Below are 27,576 nucleotides of genomic sequence, written 5' to 3'. Positions count from 1 at the left end.
TACACACCAGTGTTTATCTATAAAACACAGTCACTGAAGAACAAAAATGCAAAGTCAATGTTTTGCCCTCAGCTATGCTGGATCATGATGCTTTCTTGTGTTTGTTTTTTGTTTTTAAATACGTTGAGACTATCTCAGGTAGCCTGGTTGGTCTTGAACTTGCACTGTAACCAAGAATGACCTTGACCTCCTAATATTTCTGCTTCCACCCCACAAGTAGGAGGACTCTAGGCATCCATCACTATATCCAGTTGAGTTAGTACTTTAAAAAAAAAAAGCATTACATAGATACATTTTATAATTCACTAATAACAAAGAATTCAGGTTAAAAATCACAATTAATTCTACCTACTCCATGATTCTAGAATAAACATCAGAGTCCCAGCTAACGGACAATCTGGCCTGTGTGAGGCAGGACTTGGCCTGAGAACGAGTCCGAAATGGCTCACGATGGATCCGAACACACCCTGCCTCAGAGGGCCACACAGCTCAAGGGTCATTTTGCCATCCACAATTAATGCTGGCTCCATTCTCTAAAACACAATTAAAGGTAGGGAGAGTGGAAAGATGCCTCTGGATAGGATGCTAAAATACATGACTTATGTAAATGTCTCCTGATTTCATATCTGCCGTTCTGCTTCTTTAGAGAGAAGGTTATAGCGGCAAGTACTTTAATACAACTCAACAGAGACCTGTGAGAAACACACTCCCCAGTCAAACCTGAGAGACTGCAGACACAAAAAAAAAAAAAAAAAAAAAAGAAAGAAAAGAAACCTTTAATGGCTATCTTTCAAAAATCACAAAGGGGAAGTCTTGCTTCTGTTACTATAAAAGCTATTTTTACCCTTATTTTAGGTCTCCCGGTGGAGCATAAAGAAACCACCCGGTGCTGCCCTTAGGTCAGAAGGAAACACTGCTGCGCGTCCTGCTCGCCCTACAAGTTCAAAGGCCACCCAGACAGCCCTGCCATTTACTGTCAATCAAAGATGAGCAGGAACAGATGGCAGCCAAGGTGCCTGCAGGAGACCCGGGCAGTTACCACACGCAGACCAGGACATACAATCGCTTAATACCATCATTGCCTGCCACTACCCTGCCACCATCCCCAGTGCCTGTGGACCTCAAGACTACCCCACTCCTCCCGGAGTTAGCTACCTGTGAGTCCCCTGCAGGGGAGTTTGTAGCTGCTGTCTTCCCTACCGTTTGTAGTTTGACCTCACCTGTACCATCCAGGAAAGCACAGAAAACTGGCTCTGACCAGTTCCTACAGGTGGGCAGGTGGCTGGCGGGGAAGAAGTCCCCAGAGGAGGGTACGCAAGTCTACTCGAGCCGTCCCCACCAGGTTAGATCATTTACCCTAGAGATCATTAACTAGGTGCTCAGGCCTCTTAGCAAGAGGCGAGAGTCTGGAAGTCGAAAGAGTGTTACCAAACACAGAGTTTGAGTCACCAGGAAGAGAACATCAGTGTCCAGGCAGGAGCAGAAATGAGGTCACCCCTGGCTCGGGGAACAGGACACTGATTTTCTCCTGGAGCTGTCAGAGTCTCTTTGCTCCTCCTGCTCTCTTAGGGGGGACAAACATTACCACCCGTGCAAAGCAGCCTACGAGGATGGAGTTATACACAGATAAGGAGGACGAGGCCTTTTTCTTGGCAAGTTCAAATGTCTTTGTTTTTTTGTCTTTTTTTTTTTTTTTTTTTGGTGGTGTTTTGGTCCTACAATCTCATGTCACCCACAAAAAGAACAGTGAGTCCCTATAGAAATTAAATCGTTCTGTCTGCCCCATATCTAAAGACCCAACACCACATAATTTGCGAGGAAAACAAGTCACCATGAAGCAAGAAGGGTCAGAAGTTCAATTTCACACATTACAAAGGCCCCTGGTTTTGAAGATTCCTGACAAACATTTTGTTTTCTGGCCCGTTTTAAGCCATCTCCACAAGGTTAACTTCCTCCTTCTTCCTAAACCCATGAAACCACACAGAACATGCATGCTCCATTTCAGCATTTGTGTAAGGGGCCCAGGAGCTTCTTATTGATGGGCATGTTCCCCAAATGCCCGGTCTTCCATTCAGGGTTATATAATTCCATTTTCCTCAAGCCACATATTTGTCATATATGTTTTGTGACTAAAGCGTGCGCTCTCTCTCTCTCTCTCTCTCTCCCTCTCCCTCTCTTTTTCGAGAGAGAGAGAGAGAGAGAGAGAGAGAGAGAGAGAGAGAGAGAAGAAGAAGCCCATACTGTTCTTGCTATTGCAAGTGACCTCATGGAAAGACAGCTTACTCCAAGAAACTAATTCCTGTATTTTTTTTTCTAAATGGCATTTATGTAAGTCCTCTTTAACTTCAAACATGGAAAATATAAAAGGCCCATTGCACCTTCTCTAAAAGAGGATAACAGTTTCTATTCTGAAGACTGAGAACTATGAGACGCTAGTGAGGAAGGGCCGAGTCGCTGGGCCCCTCACTTCTCAGTATTAAAACTTCCTGACAGGACGTCTCTCCCCACACAAGAGCAAAATGGTCAGATCTGTGAAGCTCTGTGAAAGCTAAAGTGAGGATCCATAGGACTTGTCCCCTGGAGTTCCCTATGAAGGTCTGTGACAAGTCCCGTCCTAGGAAGTAAATCTCCAGGGGTCAAGAGACACACATATCTCATGGCAACCCAGGTGACCACGGTGGCTATGCTATAAATCGAAACAAACACATAACGAAGCCTAAAAAGAAAGACCTGTCCTTATTTCCACCTAGAATTTTATACCAAATTTCTGAACTTGGTGTGACAGATCCTTTCACTGTGTCTATTTTTGACCATTTCAGGAAAACAGCAATGACAAATGCATCATTTATTCATGGGGAAGGCACCAGAGAACTATCCGCATCATTTTCAGCGCCGTACAGTGGGAAGAAGAAGCTTCAGGCAAAATGACAGAGGTTAAGCACATGAGGAATGAAAAAAAATATGCTATATTTTTTGATACAGGTATCAAGGCACACTAAAAAATATTCAACGAGCACTTTGAGAGAAGGTGTAAGCTCAAAGACTCCACTGAATTCTAGCACACATAGGTTAAAGCTCACGGATCCACCACACGAGACCGTTCTGCACAGATCAAGAAAGGAGACAGAGCCTTTGCCCACACTTACCAGATTCCAGGCAGGAAAAAAAACCTCCTTTGAAAGAGAGAGGGAGAGGAAGGCTGGTCTAGATGCAGATGGCTGGTCTGTTTCCCTTAACAACAGCAAGAATGGAAGAGGAATCCTGGTCTCTCCAGTTCCCTACAGGCAAGCAACAGCCTGGAGCGGGTGGGCGGAGCAAGGTGCTGGGAGGGGAGGGCTCTGTAGCTGCTGCCCAGGTAGAGCCTTTGCAGAGCTTCCACCAGGGCAGGGCACTCGGGAGCTGTGCTGAGCAAGAGCTCTCTGGGCTGGAAGCTGCTGCTGACGCCTGCCTGTCTCGTCAGACGTGGGGAAGACAGAAACAGCTCCTCACAGAGGCAGCCGGGCCAAAGACCAGGTGGAACTTGGTGGACTCCAGAGACACGGAGGACAACTCAAGTTCTGCCATGCTGCCCTGCAGCCAGACTGTACCTTGGAAGTTGACAGCCAAGTTTTAAGGTGTGTACAGCCTGCCCCAGGTGACCTGGAACCTCCAAGTCTCTCAGCCATTTGGAACACCCAGTGAGGGACACAGGGTGTGGGAGTGAGGAAGGACAGCCCCCCAGAGTCTCTCTTAAAAGGCCACACAAATGTCAGGAAGAATAGCTAAGGGGGCAAGAACGCCCATCCGGACATTGCTTGTCATCCTCATGAAGACGAAATGAATCTTCACTTTTATTCACTAAAACTGGCTGGCCCTTTAGCTTAGTGGCACCCAGCATGTTTCTGAACCACTCGGATCCTTGGCAAGTGAAGCCCCTCTAAGCCCTCCTTCCCGCCCTGGACGGAGAAGCAGTGAGGCCCCAGTGTTCTTGAAAGCAGCATTCTGCCATCAAGACCCTTTTAACTCCTCTGCATTTCCTTACCCGGTAGCACTGAACCACTATCTTCAACCAACCCTAGCTACCTCCTTCTGCTTCCCTCAAGGAGGAACTCAAGAGGCGTAGTGTAGGCTGCCTGAGCTAAAACCTAGCAGGTGCAAGACCCTGGCTTCATCCCCAGCCCCGCTAACTAAACGAATCCACACCTCAGTGCACATTTATTAACATAAGATGTTTTTCTTTTCACCAATGTCTCCAACATGTCGGAAGCACCAGTTTTAAATTAAGTTTTGAATCCAGTAGTCAAAGAGAAGGGAGAGAGAGAGAGCCCATGACTCCTTAGACTCAACTGTGCCTAGGATACCAAGAGGCAGCCCAAGATAGAGGGGGGCCTCCGCCCAAGGCTCAATGTAAATTCCCACTGGAAAGCCAGTGTCATGGTTTGAATATGCTTGGCCCAGGTAGTGGCACTATTTGGAGGTGTGGCCCTGTGGGAGTAGGTGTGGCCTTGTTGGAAGAAGTGTGTCACCGTGAGCGTGAGCTTTAAGACCCTCATCCTAGCTACCTGGAAGTCAGTATTCTGCTAGCAGCCTTCAGATGAAGATGTAGAACTCTCAGCTCCTCCTGCACCATGCCTGCCTGGATGCTGCCATGTTCCCGCCTTGATGATAATAGACTGAACCTCTGAACCTGTAAGCCAGCCCCAATGTTGTCCTTATAAGAGTTGCCTTGGTCATGGTGTCTGCTCACAGCAGTAAAACCCTAACTAAGACAGCCAGGAACATGCTCCATTCTAAGGACCGCGAATACAGAGAGGAGCTGATGGCAGAGCCAGGGGTCTTTGCCTGTATGATTCCCTTTGAGGGGCTTGGGATCAGGCTTGCTGATGGTACCACTCTTTAATAATGATGAGGAGGAGTTTAAGAGGATCCTACCTGGGCCAAGAGACTGCAGCCCCACCTGCTGGTGGCCCTTGTATACTGCAGTCACGAACCCTGGTCCACCTTCAATCAACTCTGGAGAGGTAGCCATGGGATTCCTACTCTGTCACAAATACTCCCGATAGCCAGCTACACTGCTCAAGGACAGCCTTCATTCTCTTCCATCAGATCTTACTTCCAAGCTTCATTTCACCCACACACACAAACTTGAAAGTATTCTCTTTCTGCCTCCCCACCTAACATCTGGGAGAGTGGTTATAAAACAGAAATTCTCAGCACACAGGGAGAAAACAGAAGTGAGAGCCAGCGTGGCCCACACGTAGAACAGAAAGGGCCACAACACCAGCGAGAGGAAGACGGTATCACCAAGTACACCGAAGAAGGCAGCTGAGGATTCTGAAACGACCAAAAAAGGGAATACCTCGGGACTGGGCTCTACTGTTTGTGCGCGTGTGCCTCTCAGGGGTTCCTACAAATTGCTCTGTGCAACTGGGGACTGTATTGGCAACCAGTTACATCTAAAGCAGTGTTCCTAACCATTTCCCTTCCCCCGGGTGTCCATTCAGCCCCTTGGACTATTCTACATCCAGCAAGTTATAAACGACCGATACCAATCTTAGTGGGGGAACTACCAGAAGTGAGGACTGTGAGAAAGATGACCTTAGGAAACTCGTGTTTAAGAGATGCCTCTGCGTCAAGTCTCTTAAGCAACGCTGTGATTTACCGGAAAGCAACAGGGGAGACCACAATAAACGTTAGGTTTCATAAGCAGCTGCCAGGAGGCTGGCAGTGATACAGGAGGCCTGGGGTCGGGTGGGAGAGGGGCTGTTGGGGGGAGGCAGTCGGAGTCTGGAGTGTAACAGACGAGGAAGACAGGAACTGTCAGGACTTCACCCTCCGTAAAACATCTGTTTTGTAACCTCACTGCCCCAGTGTGTTGGTTGTACGTGTCAGTGCAAATACAGCAGAAATCTCACTTGTAATAAGCTTAATTTTATACTAGAACAATCAAGAGGTGAATTTCAGTAGCTCTATATTCCAACCAGAGTATACAGAAAAAGTAATGCCAAGAAATAGCTCGTTTGCAAGAGGGCTTTGATCAGTTAGTCCAGTTCAACAATGGTATCCATCTCTGCAAACAACAACAACAACAGCAACAACAACAACAACAACAACCTTCCCTGATAAGGGGTGAGAGCTACGCCTATTAAGAATAAGTTTTAAGAATGTAGATAAATAGAGCACTTACCTAGGAAGCGCAAGGCCCTGGGTTCGGTCCCCAGCTCCGAAAAAAAGAACCAAAAAAAAAAAAAAAAGAATGTAGATAAAGATCAGCCTGGTTTGGGAGTTGGAGTGGGTGCTCCCCAGCTGGCTAGGTTTGCAGCACGAATTCCCTCCTATGGAGTGGGCCTTACCTCCAATTAGGCGGCTGCTGGCCAGCACCAGCCTATAAGGGCTACTGTTGCATTCTGGGAAGGCTTACCATTCTGGCTACTGTTATGGTTCCTAGCTATCGCTGCTGGGTAGGACTCCTGGTTACTTTCTCCACAGCATCTTGGAGCCCACCTTGCAGCACTGGGAAGGCTGGTCCTCAGGAGGAGGCAGATCCAGCTTGACTCTTCCAAATCATTCTAGGTACATATGTATTTGAGTATGTCTATGTTTGTGTAAGAAAGATAATTAAAGGGAATGAAGCCATGAGTTTAAGAGGAGACTTGAGGGATGAAAGAGGGGAAGGAGGGAGTGTGTGCAAATGTATATGTAAATATATGTAAATACAGGATGTACAAAAAATAATAAAAATAAATATTAAAAAAAGGATAGAAGGAAGAGGAAGAGGAGGGGGAGGAGGAGGAGGAAGAAGAGGAGGAGGAGGAGGAGATACAGTTCAGCCAGGTGTGGTGATGCCCACCTTATAATCATGTAGGAGGACCTTAATATTGACAGCTGGAGGCAGGTAGACTGAGAGCATCAGGCTAGGCTGCATAACAAGATACCACAGAATGGAAAGAACACAGACACTCACCCCTCTCCTAAGTGTGTATACATTCATAGCCTTGATTTCCTCTTAGCCTCTAAATGTTTTCAAAACCAACCACAAGTTCATCTGCAAGGCCCAAGGCCACAGCACAGCCTGCAGTGTTACGCCAAAGCATGACAGCATGCACCAACCAGTCCTTTAAAACAACCAGAAGTGAAGCCAACGGAAAGGGTATAGTGCCATACATAAGCCTTGGGTAGGCATGTATACAGCCTAGAGCAAAATCATAAACTTGTCTAAGACACTATAAGATTGGGGGCGGGGAGTGGCTCTATGGCTTGGTTCCCTAGAAGGAATTTTGTAGGGGCTCTAGAGTGTGAACTCTTCCATTATTGTGCCCTGATAAAATGTTGGATACGCCCATGAATCTGCACATATCTTTAAAAGACCTTAAGATTCCCTAAAAGACCACAGCAAAACTGCTCGGATATTTAGGATCTATGTTCATGGGCCAGGCTGAGTGGGACTGAGCAAGAATGGGTTAGCTTCTGAAGGCACACACTTTTTCCCTTCATCTCTGCTACAGCACCTTCCAAAGTGTCAGTCAGCATGTGTCTGGGCCTACTAAACTCGACCAAGAGACAGAGAGACAAGTCCTCCTGGGCTGCATCACCACCAACTAATGGGACAGAAAGCAATGATATTTGCGTTTGGTTAGGTAGAAAGCAAAAGTACCATGGAGACACAGGAATGAGTCAAAGCCAGCCAGCAGATACCACTGAAGTAACCGATGATCTGTCAAACAATTAACCTGATAAGCTAGGAATTAGGAGACCTGAGAACTGACCCTAATGATCCCCACCCCCCATTTTTGCTTAAAAATTTTTTTCTTTTTCTATTTATTTATTCATTCATCTGTTTGTTTGTTTTGAGACAGGGTCTCTCTATGTATCAACGGCTGTCCTGGAACCTGCTATAGATCAGGATAGCCAAACCCACTGCTAGAATTAAAGGCGTGCACTACAATGCCCAGCTGTTTAAGACAATTTAACACATTAACCCATCCAAACCAGGTTCCAAGTCAACATCTTAATCCTGTTCTATGCAGCTTGTAACTGAACTTGATAGTTTCAACCTGCCAGCATCTTATGCTACTAACCATCAGGTGTGCTCTGATTATGGACAGCCACCTGGAGAGCCACCAGCTCAAAGGAGCCTCGTGATCTAGTTAAATGCATCTGGGATGAATCAAATCGTGAGGCCTACCAAAATACACTCTTGTTCACTTAACTGTGGCACTGTTAGGAAGATATTTTCTAGCCCTGTTGTATTGTTCCTACACCTATGGTGTAAAGGTTATCACCCGTGGTTTGGAGTTTGGTCAGAACGTGGGAAGAAAAGGCCCCAGGACATTCCAAGGCATTAGAGTTCAAGGTGGGAGCTAGGCAGACAGTGCTGAACTTTAAAGACAAAGGAGCCCCTTGCCTTTCAAACAGCAGGCTCAGAGCAGGGAGAGAAAGGCAGCAGAAATCTGATGTGGGCTTTCTGAGGTCTAAATATAGGCATCTGCAGCAGAGTGGTTTCTTTGGGGAACGATTTTAAGGATTCTCAGGAGGTGTTAGCTGCTCACTGCATACCAGAGGAGGATAAAGGCTTCCTGGGTTGTCTGGGAGGATTGGAAACCCAGAGAGGAGCCCTGGGAAGGTGAAGAAACACCTTTTGTTCCCAGTCCTCCTGCTGGACAAAGGGGACTTCGAGAGAAGGTCATGGCTTGGATTCTGATTCAAGAGAACAGTACTGAATAGGACCCTGTGCTTCTGTCCGGACATAGCAGACTGGGAGAAAATCCAGGCATGCCAGGGACTCCGATAGGAAGACCTGGATTTGTCTGCTAACGAATACAGATTGCTCGTTCAAGGAGACTTTTCTCTAAGAGAGCAGAAATGTGCATTTGCATAACATCCACCCTTCAAGTGACAACGGCGGTCACTGGAATGGTGCAGGCACAGGTAAAACTCACCAACAATGTGCCTGTGCCGTGGAAAAGGTCAACAGGGTAACTCGGGACTGGAGAGCAGTAACAGTGTTGTGCTCAATGTAGGTAAGGACGGAGTCATGGGTGCACGTCTGACCCAGCTGCTTCCGTATCTTTAGAGCCCTGGGGTAACAAGTGGTCTTTCCGAGCCTCTGTATTCCCAACTGCAGAGCTGAGTTCACTGTGGCTCCTGACCCCAACTACCTACCTATACCTTACTCTAAGCTGTTTTAGTCAGTTTCTGGGATGAGGCCCCAGTGAAATATTTTTGGATGGTCTCTGTGAGATCCAGTGTGGAGCCCGACTTAAACATCATTAGTCCGATGTGCGACTCCGGAGTCCAAGTTCAGCAGACACACCTAGACGTCTGTCCGTTGTAACCACCAGCCTCCATGACTGAATTTGGTGGAGAGACCTTGACTGAGTGCAAACCCAGCAGGGGAGGCGGGCGGGGATGCTCGTTTCTAAACCCAGGATCAGATGCTTTACAATGGACAGTTCTTATTTCCCATCTTCTCTACCAACCAAGGAACGGCCATTCCTGCCTGCCTCTCATTGGACACCCAGGTCTGTCCATCTGTTAGAAAAATAGAATGGTCAGGCTTGATCTGATGGTGCAGGGATGTGCTATTTTGATAAACCTTCCACATTGTTAGAGGCTGAACCCACTGACACACCTACCCTGTGTCGGCCATGTAACTATTTGTTCCTTCGCTCCCCAGTCTACCAGAGCATATCGACCATCTGATGATTGAAAGTTGGAAACTGAAGGTAGCACTCTTTCTTCCCTGCCCAGTCTGTCTTTTCACAGGCTCTGGCGATCATCTCTTGCTAGGTTACTGGTCGTCTTATTGATCTATAGACCATATAGTACATTAGGGAAATCAGCTTTTCTTCTGTGACAGAACCCTGCAGTAGGCTCTCCAGCTTCTATGTTTTGTTTTTGCCATGAATTCTTGTTCTCAGATGTTCGTCAGTCAGTCTGGTAGCTGCACCTTCTCTGACTGTCTTGTTGTTGTTGAGATGGACAGCTTGAACCTCTTTAAAACTTAAGGTCAGGAGCAAGGAAAATGATGGGTCAGTGGGTAAAAGTTCTTGCTATGTAAGCACAAAGACCCCAGTTTGATCGCCAGGACCAAAGAGTGAGATGTGGTGGCACATACTTGTAACTAATCCCTGTGATAGAGGAGAAAGACAAACAGAGCCCTAGAACTTGGTAGCCAGATAACCTGGCTGAATGGTCAAGTCCCAGGACCTACTGAGATGTGCTATCTATTCAAGGTGGGCACCTCCTGGAGAACAACACTCAAGGTTGTCTTCTGTCCTCCAAAAGCAGATGCACATATATGAATGAAAACCTGCACACCTGGACGGACGGACACACACACGCGCACACACACACACACACACACACACACACACACACACACATGCGCGCACACACACAACCTTAAGGTTGGTAGATATTATTAGCTTTAAAGTATGCCTCATGGAAAGGAAGTGGCCCTCACAAAAACTGGTGTCAGCAGCTCGATAAGGCAAGTGAGCCTAATTTAAGACACTGTGTTGTAGCCGTTCATCACCTCTGTCTTGTCACAGTGAAGGCCTCCCTACTTTGGCAGCATGTGTCCCTGTGCATTCACACATTTGTACTGTCCCCCTAATACAAAGAATATGACTGGGACCTTGCATTCCTGGTGCTAACCACCATGGGAACACAGAGCCCACTGCTCCCTCTCTGAGAGAGCGAGGGTCCCACTGCTAGAAAAGGTGCAGAATGGCTTGGAAATCCTTTTTTTTTTGAGCCCAAAGCCCAACACTGCATGGGGGAGAAAAGTTTCTAGACTGTGTCTGCTCTGCCATGTGCCTACCAGGCTCTGGGGTGGGTGGCAATGCCATCAGCGGGTCCTGGCTCTACTCAACACACAGAAGCAACAGAGTGGTCTTGGAACTTTTGCTACACGCAGAATTGCACAGCAATTCCTGATGGAACAGGGGCAGCAAGGCCAGAGTTCCCACCAGGACCCCCCAACTCCCAGCCCTCCTAGCAGCATCCCTGAGCGCCAAAGGCACAAGCCGCCATCACTCGGATAGTTATTCATGTCATAACTATTTTTCCCATGACTCCTTTGACTCCGAAAGTTAAAGTGAATAAAATACATTACAAAGACGGAAATTGAAGAATTAATAATGATTAAAAAATGGCGTTTCTCCTCGAGGCCTTTAGGTTTTTCCTTCCGAGAAGCTATAGTGAATTAAATTAAAACCAGAGTGAATCAAGTGTGGAGAGGCAATCAGAAAAGATGCCCACAGGTATAAGAAAGAGTAAACTGTAAGAGCACCCCCAGGGCAGGACGGGGCTCTAAAGTGAATGTCTAACCAGGCATGCGAGATACCCAGGGTGCTCCACCCCAGGCGCGAAGCTATCCTGAGCACGAGAGACTGTTTCCACCAGCCAGATGCACACTAAAGGCTGATACACAGCTTGTTAACTCCTACCTTTAAAAGTGCTGTAAATGCCAAGCTAAATGTCATCCTCCAGGCAACCGCTGGCACGAGGGCCAGTTGGCGCTGTCCAAGCACCCTCTGCCTGGAGCATCTTTCCTATGGGAGACGGGTTTCCCTAGGCAACCCGGGTTGACAAGAGGAAACTGATAAAGGGAATAGGCGGGATGGTCTTTCAAAGTAGTTCACCTTGAAGTTAGCCAATGACTTTAGAGATGACAGCAGTGTTCTGAGTGGGCATGGGCCTCGCCTCGTGCCTCATTTCTATCCATGGTGCATAGAATGTGATACGGGGTCACATCTTTTATTTTTAAGGCACATGTAGAGGGAGGGGCTGATTCCTAATTGGTTTGTGACTGTGTTGATAAAGAAGGCAGAAACTAATTGCTGGGAGAAGGGTAGAGGTGAGACTTCTGGATCCCAAGAGGAAAAGCAGACTCAGGGAACAGGTTTTTGGCCAGACTTTTGGAACAGGAGACACAACAACCATGTAAGATCCTGGGGTGGGTGGATACGGTGGCCTCCCATTGGCCGATGGCTGAAATAGGCTAGCTGATAAGGTTAGGGCAGGAAATTCTGTGCCCAGCATTGTGCTACCTGACAAGTCCTAAAATAATAAAGTTGTCTGAGTGTCTTCTTCTGAGGAGCTAAGGTGGGCAGAGAAAGAGAGAAGCCAAGAGGGGCTGGTGGAGTGTGGACAGCAGCTCCCAGCTTTCCAGGATTGGGGGTTAGTTACTGAGAGGAGTCAGAGGTCCTGGGCAAAGGAGAAAGTGTGTTTTATAAAATGACATCCAACAGGCACAGATGGCAAATGTCTGAGTGCAGCAACAGTGAGGGCCACGTACGTAGTCATTTCTTCTACCACAAGTATTCTCAGAGTGACAACAGCCCTCCAATAAGGGGGCTATGGAACAGTTATGAGAATGCTAAGATAAACAGATGTGGGCTGGGCCCTGGAAACATCTGAATCCTGGAATGAAAATGAGGAAGAGCTTGTAGCTCACACCTCAATCCCAGGACTTGGGAGCCCGAGGCAGCAAGAGTGTTACTGTGCGATTCAGGGCAGCTAAACTCCAGGACCCACTGAATGCTTCCTTAAAATAACGCTGGCAGCTGGCTAATTCATCAAGACAGACATTTATTCTCCACAGTTACAGAGGCAACAAGACCAAGGGCAGAGCAACAACATCCAGGGTCTGCACGGGGTTGCACTCTCCTGCTTTAAGTAATTTGTAAAAGAAAGTTCCTTCTAGGAAGCTTTATAGGAGGCCTCTAATCCCACATCCCCTGCTTCCCCCACCACTCCCACCCCGAACTCCCCAGGCTTAATCACCTTTATCTAGCCTGGTCTCTGAATCCTGGAACATTATTGGTATTTGAAGTTTAGAGGGAAATCATCAAACCACAGAAACGCCCAAGGGGTTTACCTCTGTGAGACTGAAGGAAAGGGCTCTAACATTGCCTATTTCCTGCCTCCGGTATGTCTACTGAGATATTCCCAGCGTGCAACACTTTCAGTATTATAAACCATAGGTAAGTTTAACTTTAAGAAGACCATCCGTTTCACATCTGTGTTGAAAAGGGACTTAGGAAATACAGAGGCGAATGCTCACAGCCAACCATTGATCTGAGAACTGAGTCCCTATTGGAGGAGTTAGAGAAAGGACTGAAGGAGCTGAAGGGGCTTGCAACCCCATAAGAACAACAATACCAACCAACCAGAGCTCCCAGGGACTAAACCACCATCCAAAGAGTACACATTGCTCCAGCTGCATATGTAGCAGAGGATGCCTTTGTTGGGCACTAATGGGAGAAGTCCTTGGTCCTGCCAAGGCTGGACCCCCAGTGTAGGGGAATGTCAGGGTGGGGAGGCAGGAAGGGGTAAATGGATGGGTGGGGGAACACCATCATAGAAGAAGAGAGAGGGAGGATGGGATAGGGGGGCTGTGAACAGGAAACTGGGAAAGGGGATAACATTTGAAATGTAAATTTAAAAAAATCCAATTAAAAAAAAAGAAAAGAAAAAGGACTTAGGGCACGCTGAATCTCTTTTTTGAAGAAAGGAAGGAACAGATGTCTTTCTCCCATGGGTTGTCGCAAAGGTATCTCTAATTCTTATGATATCCCTCCAAGTTCACGCTTGCCTGCAGTATTTATAGCTAAACCAAGGACATCAACATTACCAGTCACCCTCTTGCTGCTTTCAAGACACTGCTCTATCTAGCTGGCTCTGCTGGTGAAGACCCAGGAGGATACATCTAGCAGGAGGTGGGTGGAGGAGGCGTGCTGGAGACAGATACTGTGGACCTCAAGGACGGATGGCCTTCAGTGATAAGGGTGTGCCACTCTCTAGGCACCTAACATCCGCTTCAGAGCGAGGTGGCCCCCAGCACATTTCTCATGGCCTAGCTTAGGTGTCAGGGAACACCGTACCACTAAAAAAAATACACTTTTCAGCTTAGCTGAGATCATTTGAGTATTTTCATTTATTTCTGTGTTCACTCGAGAGGCCTGAATTTCAAGGGCATGAAAATGTTTCTATTTCTACAGCCTTAGCACCCTGGGGGGCTGTCTGTTGTGAAAACAGTACAAGAATGCACTGTCTTCTGATTAAAAACAGGTGTGTTAAAAATGTATCCATTCCTAGATCGCTGGCTGGAAAGGTGGTAAGAACTGTACCCCCAGAGCCAAAAATAAATGCTAATTAATTATGTCTACAAAAGCTACTTTCCCGTCATCCCACAGAGCTGTGTCCTTCCCTGCTTTCTGTCCCACTGCAAGCACGCCTGGTCTGCCCCTCAGCCGCTTCTGTTGGTGTTTAAGACTTTAAAGGGCCAAGGTGGTGATGGACGGTGCTGGTGGTGCACACTTTTAATCCCAGCAGAGGTAGACAGATCTCTCGAGGCCAGCCTGGTCTACAGAGAAACCCTGTCTTGGGGAAAAAAGGAAAGGGAAGAAATGGAAAGGAGAGGAGGGGGAAAGGGAGGGAAGGGGAGAGGAGGAGAGGAGAGGGGAGAAGAGAGGAGAGGAGGAGAGGGGAGGGGAGGGGAGGAAGAGAGGAGGGGGAGGAAAGGGAACAGAGAGGATAGGATGGGAAGGGGGAAAGGGAGGAGAGAGAAAGGGAAGGAAGGGGAGAGGAGGAGAAGGGAAGGGAGGAGAGGAGGGGGAGGGGAAAAGGGAGAGGAGGGAAGGGAAGAGGAGAGGAAGGGAAGGAGAGGGGAGGGGAGGGGAGAAGGAGAGGAAAGGGAGGGGAGTGGATTGAAGAGGAGACTTTAAATGATGGCAAAGGAAAAGGATGTTAGTGCAAAATGAGTGGGGGTATTCTAGGCACAGCTGCCTGGTTTGGGGGCCTTTGCTGAAACACAACCACTTAAACAGAATGCCCAAGAATCACCGAATCTCTCTCCCCTGCCCACTGTAGGATTTTATCAAGACACAGAAATAATACTCAAGAATTCGGGAGAAATAACCAACAAAACGTGCATGTAAGAACTTGCCGTTTAAATTTGCTGCTGCTGTTGCTCTCTGAGGGTCACTGTGATAATCAACCCAGTGTACCTATTAGGAAGGGGGCCACGGGGAGGAGAGAAAGACAGAGGGGAACACACAGCACCTTCCAATCGATCCTCTTCTGTCACTCTAAAAATAGCTTCTCTGCCCTCTAGCAGGAGCTCGGGGACAACCCTAGGCAAGGGGATGTTTTTAAATCCAAACCAAATCTGGACAATTCTGAGATGATCTACCCTGCTTCCTGGATGGGCAGAGGCAACCATTTATAGAAATATAAATTAAATTATAGTAATATAAATTTCTGTGTTAGGAATGCCCGTCTGGAAATTCCTTTTTCAAGGAAACCTGATCCATAAACTTTGAAACTAGCAGCACAGAGCAACACACTGTACCTACAAGACTACACTGGACTGCAGCAGTCAATTGGAGAATTTCATTTCTTCTCACTCTCTGCTAATTATTCTTTTTCAGTGAACTGTATCTTATTTTGATGAGTCTATAAATTATTTGGCAGATAAGAGGACAAAATGATGTTTAATGCGGTGTCTACCTACCTTTAAAAATACCAACTATGTAACAAAAATAGAAATTGCTTAAAGTAAAAATAACTCTTTCCTCTATGTGAAACTGCTTGAAAATGAGTGCCCAAACTACCAAGATATGAATTAATATTCTTTACAACAGTATTACAAGAATGAGTATGCGATTCATAGCCCATTCCCATGGTCTAGCATGAAAATGCACCTGGTGATTGGCCACCAGAGGGAGCTGCAGGTTCCACAATACACCTGAACACAGCCACTCAGAAGGCCTCCACGCAGAGATATGTCACAATCCCTACCTCTTAGGACTCGAGAGGAGTGGGATGGAGATTAACATGGGGCTTTATTAAAAATAAATGCATCTGTGTTGATCTTATGAGCATGCAAAATAGCTCGAGCAGAGAACAGGAAATACAGCCCAGAGGCTGGAGCACAGACAGACAAGCCACATAAGGATCTAGTTTGCCACATGCAAGCAGTGGATATGTGGGGCTGTGGTTTGCATCTGAAATGTCCCCCACAGGCTTCTGTGTTTGAACACCTGATTTCCACATGGTGGCGCTGTTTTGGGAGGATGTAAAACCTTTAAGACTCATGGCCTAGCTAGCCCATTTGGGTTGCTTCTGCCAGACCCTGGAGGTATATCCTTTCTGGCCTGGCCCAAGTGCTCTGCTTTCTGTCTAATGCTAGGATGTAAGGAGTCCAGGCTGCTCATGCCTACTGTTGTGAATGCTTCCCTACTGCCTTTGCCATAGATGTTCTGAGACAGTGACCCAGAAGAAGCCTTTCTTCTCTTAAGCATTTCTGTCAGGCATTTTGCCAGGGAAATGGGAATAGTAACTCATACAGCAAATAAATGGGTAACTGTTTTCATGGGCATTGGGTCCTGGGTCAGTGTAGGAAAGCAGTAAGTAGAAAAGATTCATCCCCTATTCTCATGGACCTGAAGGCCAGGAAGGTGAAAAGCTCGCTGCCACTACTGGGGAGGGAGCCAATGTCAAGGCCTGTCTGTCTCAAAGGGTAGATGCAGAGACCTAGGATACGGACTGAATGATCCAGGAAGAAAACAATTTGGTCATGCAGATGGAGAACCTAGGGATGACACAACCCATATTGACAGAGAAATGGTGGATCTTCTGAGGACACAAAGGTTTAACCATTAGCTGTTTGGAAAAGTTAAGGGCAGGGTGCAAAAAACATACTGGAGGATGTCACAACAAGCGTTTGTGTCAGTGTCACCATAGGCATCACAGAAAGTTTTGCCAAGGACAGGAAGGACAGAAAGAAGAGAGCAAGCATGGACCTGTGGGGGTTTGAATGAGAATGGCCTGAGTAGGTTCATGTTTGGCCCCTAGTTGGTGGACATATTTTGGGAAGGATTAGGAGGCGTGGCCTTGTTAGAGAAGGTGTGTCATGGGGGAGAGGCTTTGGAGTTTCAAAAGCCCACATCAGGCTCTGTCTTATTCCTTGCTTTATGGTTGTTACTATTCCCATTGCCCTGGCAAAATGCCTGACAGAAGTGCTTGAGAGAAGAAAGGCTTCTTCTGGGTCACTGTCTCCAGAATCCTTCTCTACTCCTGACTTCCTTCAATGATGGGCAGTACTGTGGAAGTGTAAGCCAAATAAACCCTTTCCTCCCCAAGGTGTTTTGTCACAGCAATGGAAACTCTAAGACAAGTTGGTGCCCGGAGTAGGGTAATGCTGTGACAGACCGGACTATGTTGTTTCGGGGAGGATTGTGGAAGGACTTTGGAACTTTGGGCTATAAAAGCCACTGAGTGTTGAGAGCTCAGTGGGGTGTTCTGTAGGACCTTGGAGGATAAGAATGTTGGAAGCATACAGAAGATGGACTTGTGACTTTTCAGCAAAGATTCCACTGACCTTTTCTGTGAATTCTCTGTTGTTCTGTTAGCTGTGATTGAAGAGTCAGCTGCGATTAAACAATATCAGAACTACTAAAGTGAAACCTTGCTTTGCCGGGATACTCGATGCTGGTTGGCTGGGGCTGAAAATTTATACATCGTGTGTGTACATGCACAACCCCACAAAACAACTAAATCTTTGTTTTCAAGGAACTTTCAAATTATTGCAAGAGAAGGAGGGGATGTCTTGATGTACCAACCATACCGCTTTCCGACTGAGAAAACAGTGACAATGGTGTTAAGATTGATTGCCCATTTTGATTTCTTGTCCGATCACTAAAATTTGGAAGTCTTTCTTTCAAACGTCTGCAGTTTCTTACCATGCAGTGATGTAAGACAATAATCGCACAAGCCCAACAATAGGCAGAGAACACAGAGGGATAGAAATGTAAACAGCCCTGGAGATAAACTCACCACCCTTTCTCTCTGAACCATAGGAACACTCACTAGAGTCAAGCATGTATTTACTAACTGTGCTGATGTCCTACATGCCAGCCCTTCAATAATTTACTGGGCAGTTAACAGATTGCAGATTCCTTATTAAACATTATTTGAACTAGGGTCATAAGTCTCCAAAATATTTAGGAAGGAAGACAGACAATAATTTAATTTTGATACACAGCTATATGTCTCTCATCTGCTTGCCCAAGCATGAATCCAACTTTGGCTACTATTCACATATCTTATGCACGAAGCGACGAGAATAATTATTTTCACTAAGACAAAAAAACACTCTGCAATTGTATCCATGATCTGTCTTAGATTTTGTGATGTGCATCAAAAAATTTCGTAAAATATATTTAGGCTGCCTGCCCCTGAAGAGAAAAATAAATAAAAGTTGCTGCACTCTCTAGTAATCAGACTCCCTCAAGCTCTAAAAGCCAACACTAAGCAAAATTACTCTGTCATTTGCCACCCAGAATCTCCATTAAAGAGTTTAATTTAAAAACCATAACCAAGTACTATTGACACCCCATTCCTGGTTCTAAGTTTATCTCCTATAGAAAATTCTATAAATTCTATAAATCGATGGCCTGTATTACACATTCAAACCACGGCCTGTAGATCACTAGCATATAGCCACGTCCCTGTATTTAGTTGGGACTCCAGAAACAATATACCCAAATCAAAATCTCAGAAGCAAGGTTTTTGGTGACTTTCTTGCACTCTCCTGCTCTCACCCCACCTTTCCCCACGAAGCAAGCTAGAAAGAAACAAGCTAATCTCTTTTTCAAGAGAGATCATAGAAACTAGAACCTCTCTTCTTCAAAGCCAGCCATAAAACACAACAGTATTTCTCTAATGTTCAACATTGCTTTTCTGTATAACAACTGGCCCAAAAGAAATAAAGACCCTTTCCACCAGGAAAGGTTTTATTTTCCATTATTATTTATTTTCCTAGAGGGGTCTTGCCCTAGACTTAGGAAGAAGACATGTTAAAACTGAGGGGCCAGGGAAAGCCCTGGTCAGTCTGTTTCTATGAGCTCAGACCCTATCTGTCCAGCCACATTCTACATGCTATCTTGGTTGCATAAAACTCAACCTTTCAGTTGCCAATCTTGGGGATCCAAGGAAATTTAGGTACCTTTGTTACTCCATTATCATCTCACCAGAGTAGATTTCATTCAAATCATCAAGGGGAAAGGCTGCATTACTGTTTATAGATTGTTCAAATATGTTTTATGCTGTTGTCAAGAGATTGTAAGTCCTATTAAAGCTCAACTACCTATCTGGCCCTTTATTGGAAAACAGAAATAGAAACAGAAACACACACACACACACACACACACACACACACACACACACACACACGCATGCACGCACGCATGCACGCACGCACGCACACACACACACTTGGACACATGCATGCACTCACGCGCACACATGGCTTCTGACTCAGATAACTACCTATAGCCACCAGGAAAGGTTTTATTTTCCATTTAAGAACCTATTCTTTTTGCTTAAGGATAATAATTTTAAAAATGGTTGTCTTTCAACCATTTTGTTCCTCAAAATATAATTATGAAAAGGTTTTATAAGGACATGACAAAAAAGAATAATGAAGAGGAAGGAACCCAGGAGCAGCTTCAAGCTTTCACATGCATGTGCATACACATGCATACATGCCCATGTACATATGTGACCCCATACACATGCAAACACCATATACACACACATTTAAGAATTCCAGTGCCAGGTTTCCAGCATAAATTCTGTATTGTGCATTTTTAAAAGCCTGAGTTTAGGAACAGTAGAACGTTTACTAGTGAGACTGCACGGCAGACCCCTTCTCTATCCCAGGACAACCATCACTCTGCCCTTGGGCCTGCCATGATCAAGTCTGTAGCACACACAGAACTTCAGCTGCTTTTGGCTTTAGCCACGACAACAAACTCGACCAAGCACCTGCTCCACGCAGAGCATTCTATTCCTGAAAAGAGATCCTCGGTGACTTCTACATCACTGAGGTTCGGAAATAAGGAAGGAAAGAGTCTTATTATTTTTGCTTTTCCTTAATCTGAGCATATTCATAAATCAGGAGGGCAGAGAAAGCAGGAGACACACTTCTGAGGGAGTGACATTTGCTAACATTAGGGAAGATCCTTAAAATAAAAAAAAAACCTATAACTTATGAAGAAATATATCTTCAAAAATGTTTAGACATATACCCTGTAAGACTGCACACCAGAAACACCACAGCTTTTTCTCCATGATTCAAGATCTCCAGAAAGACCTGTGCAAATGGCACGGATAGAGTGCAGTAAGCCTGAAGGTCTGACAACCTAGATACAGGCTGTCCTGGGTATGCGTCAACTCGCCTCGCTCCTTCCTTCACCTCCAGGAACCAGGTGGGCTGGGTGGTATGCAAGCTGTACGCTATTACTTTTACAGGACACTGCACTCATCCACGTAAAGACCAGGAATAGGATAAAATATAAACAACAACGTGGTCTTTCCAGGGTAAACGGAAGGTATTTATAGCTGAGGAAGAAGGTTAATATTCTTTCAGGTTATTTTGGCATTTTTCTGGGATGGGGTAGGGAACGAGAACAGGTTCTTTGGGATTCCACATGAATCATAGCAGCAACGCACTACTTGGTGCAGAGGTTTTAAGACAAACACATGTTGGTTCAAACGCAGATGTGATGCTCAGCAATGCCCCGGGACGGCAAGGCTGCTCCCAATGGGCCCCTGGCGGGATATGGAGGCTGGGAAATACTCTACAGGCCCTAAACCTAGGCTCTGGAGAATGTCAGTGCTCTGTGGCAAGACAGTAAGATAAGTCAGCTCCAGTTATTCAAGAAACAATGTCTGGGAGAAACACCAAATGCAGGCCCAGCTCTACCACTGAGGAAAGCCAGGTGTATGTAATACAAGAGGCATGAGGTCCCTGGGACCCAGGGTCCTCAGTTCTACTTAGAAGAGAAATCCATCAGTGACCTTCAGTCATGGATCCTTACGCCGACGATAGCATGACATTTCTAGATCACCAAGATCTCCTGGAAATCTGGGTTTTTAAGACAGCATCTTCCAAATGTTAGCTCAGAATTTTCTTAGTATACCACAAGCAAAATTAACAGACCTGTGGATTTCTTCTAGTCCATGGAGGGGGATCAACAGTCCCCACACGCTAGCCTGAATGCTATTCTAGAAGTGTCTGAGATCGATAAAGGGGGACTTCAAGGTACTTACAGTCGAAATCAAGGAAGGGGGGTTGCTTTACGTGCTATTTTCAAAGGGGTGGGAAAAAACACCACCAATCTTTAGGGACAAAATAAATTAATATTGAATCTATATTAATGTTTTAGGATATAGCCAACGCATCAACTTAGTGGTCATTTACTTGCTGCCATTCTAGAGGGAAAATGTTTGATATTGTTGGGATCAAACTGTCCCCACAGAAACCCAAGAACCACTTTAGCACCACTAACAACAGCATGACAAGATACTGTGATGTGTCTCCTGTCCCGGTGTTTAAATTTCACGTCTAATATGCAGGAAACACACGAGAATGAGGGCCTTGTCATGGTCGGCTTCCGTTGTCAACATCCCACAGTCAGGAAGAGGACGCCTCAGTTGAGGAATTTCCTAGATAACACTGCCCTGTAGCTTTATCGGTAAGGTGTCTTCTTAACTGCTAATTGATGGACAAGAGCCCGGCTCCCTGTGGGCAGAGCCATCCCTAGATGAGTGGGCCCAGACTGTTTAAGGAAGATAGCTGAGCAAGCCAGAGCAGGCCTACCAGCAGTGTTCGTACAAGACTTCTGCCCCAAGCTCTTGCCTTGAGTTCCAACCACGGCTTCCCTCCAGGATGAACCTGCAAGCCTTTGAAGAAACACCATCTTTCCCCAAGTTGCGTTTGGTCATGGCGTTTTATCACAGAGACCAAACTGAGATAAACATATTAATTCACCGATTGATGACATCAGCAGGAAACAATGTAATGTACTCAATGAGACAGACAGTCTTTCAAGGATAAGAGGAGAGGAACTAGTCTAGACCAGAGTCCAACAGAGCTGACGATTAGATGCGACATGAGCGCCTCAGCCCACTTCTATCAGTCTAGCTGGAAAAGGCATTTTAGAGACACTCAGGGGAGTTCAGTTAATGGACAAGGTCATAGTGTCCATTAAGCAATCACTTTTAAGTTTGTGAAGACAGTTCTGTGGTTATACCGGCATTATTTGTTGATTTTTTTTTTTTTTTGAGATGTGGGCTGAGGTACTTAGGGACTAAAATCGTGTTATCTGTAATTTGCTTTTGAATACTCCTGGGGGGAAATTGATGAAGCAAACACTGGAAAATATTAACTTAGATCTAGATAAAGGAGACCGAAGTGAGCTGGTACCATAGGGATGTGAACCTTTATTACATGGCATTGGCTTTATGATTCTTAATCAGAGGACAGAGGACTTTCTCTACATGTTATACTTCCGAAGCCCCGAAGCCCATCTGTTTCAGAATTCAAACTAGAAGCTGCCAAAAGAACAAATGATGGTAAAGACCTCACCACACATGGCAGTGACCCAACCATGCACAGGTCAGTACTAAGACCTCACCACACATGACAGTGAGCCAACCATGCACAGGTCAGTACTAAGGACTCACCACACATGACAGTGATCCAGTCTTTTAGGGCACAGTAGAGCTCACCACACACTCAGCCCTGTGAAATATCACTTTCAGTAAGGAAATATGAAATCCCAGAACTAGTTTCTATTTTAAAGAGTAGTTCTGCTTTCCTCTTTCCGAAATTTCACACTGAGAAGACCTCAGGGAGGAAAGGTTGGCAGCTACTAAAACGTAGCCTTACTCAGTTCTTGTTTACATCTATGACAAAAAAGTCAAATGTCTGGATACTCAAGCGGTGCTGAAGAAGAGCAGATGATCTAGGTCTAAAGGAAAACTCACAGATGATACGGCGAAGCACATCTATTCTAACCTACCAGCCCCAACTCAAAAAGCACCCGTCAGTTACCATGGAACTCAACAGGCAGTGGGTTGAATCTGCTCACAGAGTACAAAAATCATCAAAGGGTGGAAGATCTCTGCTGGTCACTTGCTCTGACAACCCAGGCAGTGTCTGGCAAGAGCAGCATTCCACACACCCACTGTGGAGATTAACTGACTCTGGCTTGCCTCGATTTCTTCATATGCAAAGTAGAAAAACAAAGGTACCTACTGTGTGTAAACAGGTCCAACCTCCAGTCCCAGTCACATAAGCAGCGTTGGCTAGTGTGTGCACGGCCAGTGCACAGTGTCCCACAACACACGGGTAAGCCTCTACCACAGATACTAATCTCTAACAGGAGAGACTCTCAATTCTTCAGACTGTACCCTGTCAAGAAGCCCAACGAGAATCTGAAGAACTCGTAGGCCAAGATGACTCAGGCCACAAATGCCAAGACTCTTGTACGTTTCCCAAAGGTGTCAGCTGCCAGCTGGACTACCAGATCGACACAGGAAATGAATACCATAAACAGGTACCTGTGTACTTTGGCCTTACTTACTCACACAGGTACCCACATCCACAGTTCTTTGGCCTGTACTGGGCTGGCCATACGCCAAGACTTAAACTGAGGCCTAGGTATTAAGGCCAGCTATATAAGCTGGGCTTCATTTTCAACCAGGGTCCCAAAGATAGACAGGATCCCTCCGCCAGCACAGGAAGGTACCATAGTAAAGGCCTCTAACACCAACATGCTGCCATGTCATCTGTGTGGTACTGGTACTCATGTGTTGTTTGTCTAATAAGCATGAGAGACCATGACTCCCACCTCACGCCTCTCCTATCCTGACTGCATACTTCACTGTGGTAAAAAGCAGGACCTGTGCCTGTCCCATCCAAACGTATCCACAAGGATGTCTGGGTAAGGTGAGTGGCCTGCTGACCGCATGCAGCTTCAACCTTGGCTCTCAAACAATGCCTGATTCACTACCGGCATTTGAGTGGGATGGCGGCCAAGGTGGCCCATAGCACCTACATGTGTCCCCCATCTATCTCCCATGTCCACAGCTTTTCCCTGACTCCTAATGCTAAGGGGTTGGTACAAGGGCCCTCACCCTTCATTCCTGGACCCAGCTTGGCCTTGTTTATCCAAAGAGAAATTTCTGGGATCTACTATGGTATGGATAAATTCATCCCTCTGTAAGATATGCACATTTTCACAGATGTCAGTACTGAATACCCTTCGCCCAACATTATTTTATGGATGCTCCTGCCTGCCTTTCTTAGCCTCCTCTCTCTCCACACTCATCTGGCATGTGACTTCTGCTGTGTCCCAGAGCTCCCATGAGAATCAGAATAGAAACTTCCCCTGAATGCCCAAGAGAGGAGGGAAGGAAGGTAAGGAGCTCACAGCACCCCCAGGAAGAAAAAAATACCCATTCTCTAGGCTAGCAGCCCTGACACACTAAACACTCCAGTCACACTGCACTTAAGGAGCTCAAGTCAGTGGTACTGACCCGAGTCGCGTGCAAAATTCCTGGGCCTACAACAGTGATGAAACAAGGCTAGCCTCCAACAATACCAGCTTTGCGAGGTGAGACTGGAGGAAAATGGAGACTCGGTGACCCACTGTAGACCAGGGACAATGGCTGCTCCACCCTGTTGGGCCACATCACAGGGAAGGGACCTCTACAAGTATTCTGCCATTGGAACAGATCAATGAGAGACAGAGACAGAGAGAGACAGAGAGAGAGCGCCAAATGAGGAGCCTCCACAAAGGATATAAACAGACTCCCAGCATAGTGAAAAGCAGTAGCCAGGACAAGCAGCAGCAACCTGTGTGGTGAGTTCTCAATGACAGAGTAGAAGTGGTGACAATGAAGAAGGAAGAGGTGAAGAGGGCCAGATTCATGCAGACTCCAGGTTGTTTCTTAGGACAGTAGGGGCTATAAGAGACTCTAGAAGGTGAGAAATAGAATACCATCCTAGCCATCAGAAGCCAAGCTAGCAGAGATGCCAGCCAAGGGGCTGTGGAGAAAGCTCAGTCAGTAAAGGGATTGCCACACAAGCATGAGGACCTGAGTTCAATTCCCACAGCCCATGTTTAAAAGGCAAGTGTAATGACGTGCTTGGGGAAGTGGACACAGCTAGATCCCTGGGGCCTGCTAGCCAAATAGACTACCCTAATCAGTGAGGTCTGGGGCCAATGGAAGGCCCTGTCTTTAAAAAAAAACAAACTCCAAAAATTCCAAACGAACAAACAAGATGGACATTACACAAGTGCACACACACATACACACAAGTGCACACCCACACGTGCACACATACATACATGTGCACACACACAGATGTGCATACAAGTGCACACACATAAGTGCACATACAAATATACCACACACACGGGGGGGGGGGGGGGCGGTAAAGCCAAAGCTGACTGAGGCCAAGATAGAGTTGCAACCCTGGGGCAGCAAGACAGAACAAAAGGGCTCAGAAGCAGCCGGGCTTCACTCTGCCCCTGCAGATGGCAGAACAATGCTTTAGTGTCTCACGGGCATCTCACATGTCCTCTCACTCTCTAAAGGATTATCTTTTGCTCTGCACTGTTCTGGAGCTAGGCATGGAGGTGTGTGAGTGTGTGTGTGTGTGTATGTGTGTGTGTGTGTGTGTGTGTGTGTGTGTGCACAGCATATGCGTGTGAGCATAGCACATGCGAGGCAGAGGCAGGACAATCAGGAGCTTAAGGCTAAACTAGCCACCTGGATACGGCAAGACTGTCTCAAACAAACAACACATTTGGAAGGAGGGGGAAAACCACTGCATTTCTTTGTCACTGTAAAGGGTGTAAAGACTGGGTGTCTGTGACCTAGGGTGACGAGAGACTCGATCTGCATCTTACGCCTTGCCATCCCCTTCTACACAGTGCTGATTTCAGGCAGAAGTGTCCGAATCTTAGATGAAGAATGGTATGACTGTCCTTTCCTGACCTCCAGGTGAGGCTGGCAGGGAAGTCCCTGCTGCCATTTTTCACATGGGCAGTCTGCACCAAAGCTCAGATAACCAATCTGCTCTGAACAAAGGGTCTTTTTAATAGAACTTGGACTTGGCGACAGTAGAGACGAAAAACAATCTTGCATCCTAAGTCCTGGACTGTGGCCCAGAGAACCAAAAGAGGAGAAGGGCATCTCTGCATAGGTCTCTCAAGAGAGGATTGGTGAGCTCCCACTAGGGGGATCCAGGCCATCAGGGTGCAGCTCTCCCAACACCAGATCTTCGAGCCTTCGGGGGTAGCCATCGCCATGCTAGAAGAACAAAGAGGAAGTACCCTACTTCTCCATAAGTACCCCAAATTACCATGCAAGCCAAGTATCACATTCTGTCTCCCTGGCCTCCTACACCAGTATCCCCTGTTGTGCCTCAAGCCAAAGAACTTCCGCAGTGAGAGTTCCAACTCTTACCCTGACTGTTGTCAGGGAGACAGGGTTCCAGCAAGGCATGGGTTAGGTAATACTGAGGCTGGGGGTGAAGGGAGGATGTTTGCTAGCTCAGGGCTCGGAAGGACACAGTGGATGGCAGGAAACACACTGCAAAACCTGCTCTTGTGCTCGTGACCATGGCTTAACGAGACCTCAGAGCGTCCTCTGACTGATCACTATAGGTTCGCCCTGGCTTCCAGCCTTCTGCTGCAGGGTGGAGTTATCTGTTTCACAGACATACCGCGACACAGATGGTTTTGAAAGATTTGTTAAGGTCAGGCTGAAAGAGGATGGAGGGCATCAGAAAAATACCAAGCAATGAGGCAAGGTTTAAAACATCATCAAAGCAAACAAACAAGAACAAACAAGTCGATAAAAAGAGGGAGCAACAAGGAGACCCTGGATCTGGCTGAAGACTCCAGACAGCTGAGTCAAGCATGTCAGCACATTAGTAACAACATTTGCTGCCGAGGCCCCCTGTATAAGAAGACCCCTTGTATACAGAGATACTTCAGAGAAGAATCTCTGAACAGCAATGCTTAAGGCTTTAGCACATCTGGCCAAGGACAGCTTGGAGAACTGAAAACCTCAACATTTCTGAGAGTCTCATGGAAACCCCACAGTAAAAGGCATACCTTCCCCTTGCTCTACAGTCCTGTGACTCTTGTTTTCCCGTACCAGACTCTTATCCTATCCAAAGCACCCTAGGAGGCACCCTGTGATCCCATTCGAAATACAGAGTCATTGGAAACCCTTTGAACCCAGTTTCTTCAAGGAGCCCAGACCCACATTTGAGCATGTACTATCCCTGAACTCCTGTCTTTCTGCTAATTTTCATGTTTAAATCTTCGTTAAAATGTCTTCCTAATAGAGTTCAAGTTCATGGCCAGGAGATGGCTCAGAAGATACCTACCATCAAGTAGTTCTACCCTCAGGACCTATAAGATGGATGAAAGAACAGACCCCCACCCTCCATGAAGCTATCCTATGACCCCATGGGCACATAGATTCTGAAGGCTGCTGTAGGGGCCAATTGGTGTCTGCTCTCTGACTGCAAGAGTAAGGGGCCAGAGCAAAATGCCAAACCGCCTTAGCCTGCACTAACAACAACAATTATCTTCATACTCACCAAGCAAGGGTGGGGAGGGGAGTAGAGGGCAGGGGAGGGGAGGAAAAAAGGAAGGGGATACATGTGCTGGGGTGTTTTCATTTGCTGGTCTGAGAAAAGGGAAGGCACTCTGT

At 46.4% G+C, this 27,576-nt stretch overlaps 1 protein-coding gene across 9 annotated transcripts in view; it reads right to left on the bottom strand.

Moving 5' to 3' along the window:
* Nedd4l (NEDD4 like E3 ubiquitin protein ligase) overlaps positions 1-27,576 on the bottom strand; it is a 332,907-nt gene that overhangs the window by 195,628 nt on the left and 109,703 nt on the right. The window contains exon 1 of one of the 9 annotated variants that reach the window (XM_063277204.1): positions 1,221-3,850. The exons of 6 other annotated variants lie outside the window; for them this stretch is intronic. The gene's annotated coding sequence lies outside the window, so the exon portion shown is untranslated. Of the gene's footprint in view, positions 1-1,220; positions 3,851-27,576 lie in introns of those variants that run through there. 2 more of the 9 variants (XM_063277203.1, XM_063277207.1) reach the window with 2 other exon arrangements.

The sequence above is a fragment of the Rattus norvegicus genome, chromosome 18, assembly GCF_036323735.1.
Source record: "Rattus norvegicus strain BN/NHsdMcwi chromosome 18, GRCr8, whole genome shotgun sequence".
Taxonomy (NCBI): domain Eukaryota; kingdom Metazoa; phylum Chordata; class Mammalia; order Rodentia; family Muridae; genus Rattus; species Rattus norvegicus.
The sequence above is the reverse complement of the archived record's forward strand: the minus strand, read 5'-3'. Positions and strand labels throughout refer to the sequence as shown.